The following is an 8307-nucleotide window of genomic DNA, read 5'->3' as shown; positions in this document are numbered from 1 at the left end:
TTCATGTCCACCCAGATTCCTCCATCAATTAATTGAGGTTGTCAATCCGATTATAAACGAGATTCTTAATGCTTCCCTGAGCACAGGCGTTGTGCCAGGCGAATCGAAGCATGCAATTGTGAGACCCCTCATGAAAAAAGCAAATAAATCCCCTAGAGACCTTGCTAATCTACGCCCGATTTCACTCCTTCCTGTTCTGGGTAAGATCACTGAACAAATGGTCCACAAAGAATTAAAAAATTATGTAGACACACATCATATTCTCCATCCTCAGCAATCGGGCTTCCGTTCTCACCATTCCACGGAATCTGCCCTGATTGAACTCACTGATTCAATAAAGCTATTACAAGATCAGGGAAAGAACGCCGTCCTAATTCTACTAGATCTCACGGCGGCGTTCGATACCATCTCTCATTCTATATTGATAAATAGACTTAGCGATATAGGGATCACAGATGTTGCATTAGACTGGATAATTTCCTTCCTGACAGACAGGTCCCAGAACATTTCCCTGGGCACCTCCCTTTCCAAAGAGAAGAAGGTACATTCCGGAGTTCCACAGGGCTCAATATTGAGCCCTTTATTGTTCAATATATATATGGTCCCTCTCATCTCTTTAATTGAGTCATACGGCATATTAGTAACATCATATGCCGATGACACTCAGATTATTGTTCCATTGGAGAACAATTCTACTAATGCTGAGTCGAATTTTAAGATGTGTTTAAAAGATGTCTTCGGCTGGATGGAGCAAAACCATCTTAAATGTAACACCAGTAAGACGGAAATACTGCCCATAGGTAAAAATCCCCAATTCTGTCCCATTAAATGGTGGCCCGAGAACATCCCTGCGCCACCACAAATAGTTACATCATCAAGGAATCTTGGCGTTCTATTCGATGCCGATTTATCTTTTGACCAACATGTCAGGAATGTTGCAGGAAGCTGCTTTAATATCATTAAGTCACTGAAAAAGTTCTTCGAGTTTCTTCCCATAGATTCAAGAAAGGCAGTGACAGTAGCCTTAATCCTCGCACGTCTTGACTACTGTAACGGATTGATGGCAGGCGTTAAAAAGAAAAACACCCTCCGAAAACTCCAAGGTGTGAAACACGCAGCGGCCAGACTTGTTCTCAAACTACCCAGGAGATCATCTGCCTCGGCCGGTCTTAATACCCTCCATTGGTTACCACTCCCTAAAAGAATATTGTTTAAAATCTTAATAATTGCTTTTCGTGCATTTAATGGCATTGGCCCAGGTTATCTCATCAAACGGTTTCCTCACTACAATCTTGTAAGGTCCTTAAGATCCTCAGGTCAGAACCTGATCAAGCCATTAAAATTCAAACTTAAGACCAAAGGAGGCAAGTCCTTGTCTTTTCTATCCGGGAAAGCATGGAATTCTATTCCTAGCCATCTCAGATCTCTAACTCAGGAATACCAATTCAGAAAACAACTCAAAACGTGGATCTATTCTCTTTCTGATGATTACGTAATATCCTTCATATAGCTTCTTCCCTGTTTCCGTTCTTCTGCACATTTTGTAGCTAGCGCCAGGATGCTCCTTCTGGAGCGATTGTTTGCGCTTGATAAATATACAAATATACAAATATACAAATATACAAATATATACAAATATACATGCCCTCTCATGGAGCGCTTAACCCCCCAAAAATTGTAGTTCCCCAAAAATGAGCAGTGAAAGGATAGAAGTCAGCCAATCTAAAGGATGGCAAAGAGCCAATACTTCACAGGATGGTCAAACACAAGAAGAGGAAAGCAAGCCATCAAATGAGTAAGCACATGAGAGTGACAATAAAGCCTTCCAGTGATAAAGGACTGGTTGCAAGCCACTTACGTTCACAATAGGTATTTCACAGGTCTTTTACAACAAGCCCTAAAAATTGACTTGATAAGCAAATGCCACGCAGAAACACTCCATGGATGAATGTCCATCTGCTCAATGGAATTACAAGACCAGTATACATTTTAAACATATGACATCTCAGCTTGTGTGAAGTTCATGGAACCAGTCCAATTTAAATGAGCATCCAAAGGATGGCCAATATGGTGTGGTGCAATGAATGCCACTTTGTAAAAGACGGGGATAAATTAATTTAAAAAACACAAACATTGACCTCTGTCACAAGTGAGTATACAATAAAGAAGAGGTTTGGCACAGCTTGAAATTTCACGACTCACTAGACACTAAAAATGTCATGCAGAACAATCAGCCATTGCAAGCGCTCTTGGTGACTGTATTTGGAGTTACTGTCCATGAACAACCGCTATATGTTTAAGATGTTTTTCATTCACACCGTTTAGGCTTCTAATTGGACAGCACACCACTTGCACTCAAGAAAAAAGAGAAGGGTTTCCAACGTGTTATTTTCCCATGCAAATTTTGGGAAGTGATACAGAACAAACAGATGAATGGAACTAAACCAAATTTGGCAGAATGTTAGATCGGTACTTAGTGTGCTATTTATTAAATTTGGTGTAAATCTTCTCAGCTATTTTCATGAATTTAGCATTTAAATTATAGCAATATTTGGACGATTGGTCCTGTGGGAGTCCTGCATTTCTCTCACAGTACTACAAATTAAAAACATAGAGGAATCTGATCGGCCAGGTGGGCTTATTTTTCCCATAAGCGAACTTTGATGAACAATGGTGATTTAACTAGGTATGGTAATAAAAAAACGAGAAATTTGCTGAAATAATCAAAGATTAAAGTGACGTTATAATTAGGTATGGTAATAAGATTTTAGCTTACGGTTATAAAATTGTAGAAATGGTTGTATGATAGAGGCACGCATTGCTAAACCACGCAAGCCACTACCTTGCAGCCTAAACTACGAATGTGTCTTAACCAAGCATTATTTTACCACACATACCTTTATCACGTAATTTTGTGGTAAAAGCATATATGGTAAAGGGGTATGCATGGCTAAAGTTATAACATTCCTCCCCCTGCCCTAAGCTACAGTCTTCCTACCTGCCCCCACCCTCCACCCTGAGGTCCAAATACCCTGACCCACTTCTAACCCCCACACTGTCCTTAACCCTTAGCACACTACCCTGACGCCCTCCCACCCCCTGTGCTGTCCACAAAATTAGCTCAATCCCTTCCACTGCCCTTAAGCCTAAAACAAAAACCCTATTATAAAAAACGTCCTCTCTGCCAAGCCCTAAAAACTACCCTGCCCTCCCATAAGCCCTAAACACTACCCCAACTACCCATTTCCCTCCCTTGCTCTGAGGCCTACAACCTGCCCCTTAACAAAACACTCTCTACCCCCTCCAACCCTTCCACTGCCCTTAGGTCAAAAAGCCTAACCCCTAATTAAAAAAACTTCCCGACCCTCCCCATCCCTGAAAACTACCCCAACCCATCCCCAGTCCTATCAAATACCTCGACCCCCGAGTTATGAAAACTACGCCGACACCCCCAGACCTGCACTACCTGACTCCCAGACCAGAAAACTACCCTGACCACCCACCCAGAAAACTACCCTCAACCCCCACCCAGAAAACAACTCCCGACTCCCCACCCATAAAATTATCCCTACCCCCACCCCAGAAAACTACCAATGAACCCCCAGCACAGAAAACTTCTCAGCTCAGTCCTAATTACCTCACCACGGCTCCCTTCCTGCTTTCTTCCCTGCTACAGCCAGCAGCTAGCCCGCGCACTGCCTTAACCATGCATATGCATGGTTAAGGCATATGCGTGGTTAACCCCTCCCGTGCTCATGACGAGCTGAGCTCGTCATGAGGCACGGTTGCACTGTGCTGATGACAAACTGAGCTCGTCATGACACGAACAGCGTTCACACGCAGGGCTAATTCCCCCGCTGTGCTGAACGTTCTGAAAAACGGGCGTGGTCACACAGGGCTGATTCCCCCGCTGTGCCGAACGTTCTGAAAAATGAACTTGGTCATGACGAGCTCAGCTCGTCATGAGCACACCGCCACCGTGCGGCGTGACAAGCTGCGCTCGTCACAAGCACTGTGGCGATGCGCGTGCCCCCCTTCCCCCAGCGCCACGGAGGAATTAGCCCCGCGGCAAAGGGGTTAAGGCATATGCGTGATTAAAGCAATAATGGTTATACCTGCGATGTTGGAAGGAACATGCGTAGCTGAGTCCACGATGTTCCAACTGTTTCTCCCTAGAAATAAATATTATTAAAACAAAAACGACCGAAATTCATCCTTAACACTTCAGCGAGCTAGCTATAACTCGATGCCTGCTCATGACCTCACATATTACATCAGTCATGACATGTTAAATGACATTGTTGATGACATCAGTAATGGCATCATCTAAACAACATCTTTTTATATAGAAATTTTGCAGTATTGGAGACGAGTCTCATTCAGTAGGGTAAGGTGCACACTTTTGCTACCAGTGACATTTTAAATGCAAGAGGTACTTCAATAAAGCAAGTCAGAGACTGAGTGCAGTGTGAGTACAAATAATGTAAGGTGCAAAAATATTGACAATCAAAGTATAGTTGTCCAAAATATTGACATTATATATTATACTGTTAAATGTATGTATTTAATTATAATAAAAATAATTACCACTTAACAAAATAAATACGTATTATGTTATATAATCATAAAAAGTAAAAGAATAATGTATTTACTTAAAAATACCTATCTTTAAAATAATGCTACCACTAATGAAAAAATAATATCAAATTATAAAATACAATAAATGTAATATACAAACCATTCTTAAATAAATACTAAATTACTATTTCAATTAAATGCTATGACAGTATATAAACATGTAGAATCAATAGTATAGTAAAATAATATAAAATCATATTGTATTAAACCATTAGAAATAGTTTGTTAATGTAACACATTTATATTTCTAAACTGCTAAAAACAAAGCCTAGAATGTTTTTTAAAATAAAAAGTATAAAAAACTGATGAAAATGTCTTTACAAATTCACAATTAAATGAAATGTGGTAACCTAACACTATTTCCAATTCAATGAAAAATAAATAACTGAAAAAACAATTCAAATACACTATTTTTTAATTGCAGTCCTGCAAAACCTCTGGAAAAATGCACACATTAGGATGAGGGGGTGGATTCAATAGTTTAACTCCAGCCTAACAAACATTTGAGATAGTGAATACATTTGAGGAGCCATCAGATTAACTACTCTAACTGTTATCTACTAAATATTGTAGACAGTGCATACATTTGAGGATTGGGAGGGAGTCAACAGTACAATTTCAACTTCAGTCTAAGAAACTTTGGGAAAAGTGCATATATTGGTGAAGGCCAGATTTCTTATTCTATCTCCAATATAACAAACATTGGGCCTGGTTTAGAACTCGGCGGACAGGTTACTCTTTCACAGCTGTGACAGATATCCTGTCCGCCAAAATATAAATCCCATTATATACTATGGGATTTATATTTTGGTGAATGGGATATCTGTCACTGTGGTAACAAAGTAACCCATCGCCGAGATCTAAATCAGGCCCATTGCGGAAAGTGTATGCTTGGCAGTGGGGGAGGGGACATACACTAAGGTAACTCCACTCCAACAAATATTGAGTAACATGCATATATTGGCGGAAGGTCATAGTTATTATTGCAACTGTAGTGTGACAAACACTGGGGGAAGGGCATACAATAGAAGGTTCACACTTATAGTCTAACCCCAATATAACTAACATTATGAAAGGTGCGTACAGAGAAGGGTCTCTGGGGTCAGATTTACTAGTGAACCTCCACTCTGAAAAATATTGAGGAAAGTTTATTCATGGGGTAGTAGTTACTATTCCAATTTAAGTCCAACATACTTTGAGGCAAGTGCATGGTTGGTTGGGGAAAGTGCATACACTGAGAGGGGTGGCGCTTCATTTACTTTTCTAACTGCATTCCAACAAACATTGGAAAAACGCACATAACCATTGGGTACTGGAGCAGATTTACTATAGATCACATGCGTACCTGTTGGAGCTAACATTCTTGATGTGGTTTTCTCTAACATTTTCGCCTTCAATCCTCCAGTTTTTGTTGACTTCGTTTTGTTGGACTTAGGACTCTGCACACTTTACCACTGCTAACCAGTACTAAAGTGATTGTACTATCTCTGAAAATCATGGTGAAATATACCCAGCACCTAAAAATTAAACACTACTAGTTCTTTTTTGGAATCCAGTGTGAATTACCTGGATTTTACTATCCTGGGGGATTTTAATTTGCACCTTGAAAATAAAGATAGTGCAGGAACAGCACAATTGGCTGATCTACTCTCCAATCTAGATCTGGAACAACTAGTGCATAACGACACCCATAAAGCAGGGCATACTTTGGACAGTATTTTTTCCTCCAATAAAAATATTAAGGTCATTGAATGTCTCCTCGTCACCTGGTCGGATCATAAAGTAATTATTTTTACATTACAACTAGAGATCTCCAGAGGGGTGCGGACCTCCCAGATGGTAGATACGCTGACCTCCTATTTGGATTGGTCTAGGACAGATACACACAAATTGAAAGAACATCTGGTTCACACCATACCAATGCCAGTTTTGGAAATCAATGCAGCCACAGATCAAATCTCCAACTGGATAATGGCAGCTATAAAAACAGCAGTTCCTTAAAAAAAAAGCCACTGTTGGGAAAAAGAAGCCACCACAACCGTGGTTTTCCGAACCTCTCAGGGCTCAGAAGAGAAAATGCAGAAAACTGGAAAGGCTCCGGAGAGTCGGTTATGATTTAGATAGTAAAATAGAATATAAAGCCTCCTTGAATATTTATAAAAAAAGTATTTTTTCAGCCAAAAGTGTTTACTTTACACAAACAATAGAAGAGGCAAAAAACTCTAGTCAAGAACTCTTCAGTTCTGTCAAAAAACTATCGAAAGTGAAATCTGACAATAATATGCCTGTCAGCACGGATTTCTGCAATACGTTGGGCCAATTTTTTACTGACAAAGTGACATCTGTTTATGAATCTTTTAAGTCGACTAGACCACAAGCCCCCACGCCCAAAAACTTTGACCAGAGGAAAGACGTGTGCCATAGCACAGATGGTATATTGCCTTTAAATTTCCACCCCCTCCGGAGTATGACCAAATACTCCAAGCCATTATGGCAACTAAATCAGGAGCATTGGTGGATCCTTGTCCCCCAAAAATCTTCCACCTGTTTCCGGAGCTTCTTAGTGAGCAACTGGGCAGGCTCATGGGTCTCATTGTGAACTCAGGTATCTACCCAGCACTTTGCCCCTTCTTAAAAAACCCAACCTGGACCCGGTGGAACCAGGAAACTACAGACCAATAGCCAGGATCCCTTTCGGTGCCAAGGTTCTCGAGAAAATACTAAACAAACAACCAGTTCAGTTTATTGATAAAGCGGATATCCTTGATCCTTCGCAGTATGGATTCCGGGAGGGGCATGGCACGAAACAGCCTTACTGATGGCAGTGGAAGAACTCAGGAGGTTATTGGATGCCGGGGGAAAGGCCAACTTGATTTTATTAGATCTCTTGGCGGCCTTCGATGCGGTAGACCATGCCACACTCCTGGATCGACTGGCAACAGCGGGTGTGCATCAAGATGCAAGACAATTACTGGCATCATTTCTGAATGATAGGACCTTTACAGTGGAACTGGGAAAATTCAAATCTACGTTGTTCAGCTCCCCGTGTGGGGTTCCATAGGGGTCGTCACTGAGCCCGACACTTTTTAACCTTTATGCAGCACCATTAGCTGGGATCATCAGAGCATGCGGGTTCCTTCCAGTATCTTATGCAAATGATACCCAAATCGTGGTCTCAATTATAGATGGCACACTAGACACGGCAAATAAGTTTAAGAACTGTATGGAGCAGGTTAGTCTATGGATGGAGAGAAACTGCTTAAAACTCAATGGGGAAAAAAGTGAAGACAGGGTACAGGGCGCAAAGACAAATATATGGTTGCCAGATTGGTGGCCGGCCAATCTTAGTGACTGTCCCTCACCTGCTGAGAAAATTAAAAACCTAGGCTTTATGCTGGATAACAGACTTATATTTAACGCTCAAGTCAACAAACTGGTAGCCATGATGTGGTTTATTCTAAAAATGATTAGGAAGCTGCTGCCCTACATCCCTATGGACTCTCGGAAAACAGTAGTCACCACACTAGCTTTGTCTAGGCTTAATTATGGGAATGCACTATATGCCGGGTTGCAGACCCAATATCTATCCAAATTACAACGGCTGCAAAATTCGGCGCCAAGGCTAATACTAGATATCCCGAGATCAGAGCACATTTCCCATCACTTGGA

The sequence above is a fragment of the Lissotriton vulgaris genome, chromosome 7, assembly GCF_964263255.1.
Source record: "Lissotriton vulgaris chromosome 7, aLisVul1.2, whole genome shotgun sequence".
NCBI classification, from domain to species: domain Eukaryota; kingdom Metazoa; phylum Chordata; class Amphibia; order Caudata; family Salamandridae; genus Lissotriton; species Lissotriton vulgaris.
The sequence above is the reverse complement of the archived record's forward strand: the minus strand, read 5'-3'. Positions refer to the sequence as shown.